The sequence below is a fragment of the Chrysochloris asiatica genome, unplaced genomic scaffold (genome assembly GCF_000296735.1).
Source record: "Chrysochloris asiatica unplaced genomic scaffold, ChrAsi1.0 scaffold00020, whole genome shotgun sequence".
In the NCBI taxonomy this organism is placed as follows: Eukaryota; Metazoa; Chordata; class Mammalia; order Afrosoricida; family Chrysochloridae; genus Chrysochloris; species Chrysochloris asiatica.
In genome coordinates, this window is record NW_006408538.1 from 29101667 (window position 1) to 29102142 (window position 476).

A 476-nucleotide genomic window follows, 5' to 3' on the forward strand; every position below is an offset into this window, starting at 1 on the left:
ACTTCTTCCCTGTGTTTCTTGTATCCATTCTTCTTTCCTTCCCAGCCCTTCTGAAGTTGATCTTGAATGGCTGACCATCCTATGCTGTGCATACTTCACTAGAGTTGTTGTCCCTCTATATACTACCTGTTCCTTGGATGAAAATTGGGCCATAGGGTAAGTTCATTCCAGACTTAAGGTATGACCAAGGGTCATGCATAGTCTCAGGATTCCTCCAGTCCCTTTATTATGAGGAAACTTGATCTTTCTTATGGTTTTAAGTTTTATTTCATATTTTCTCCCACTCTCTTCAGTACCATCTGCTGTGGTCCCTTTCAAAGCAGTTATTAGTGGTAGCTGGGCACTTTCTAGTTCTTCTGGTCTTACGGTTTTCGAGACTGACATTTACATATTCCATTAGTCGATTGGACTAATTGCTTCTAAGAGTCTTCAGTTTTCATCAGTCTTCTTTTCTCCATACTGGGAAACACCAATAG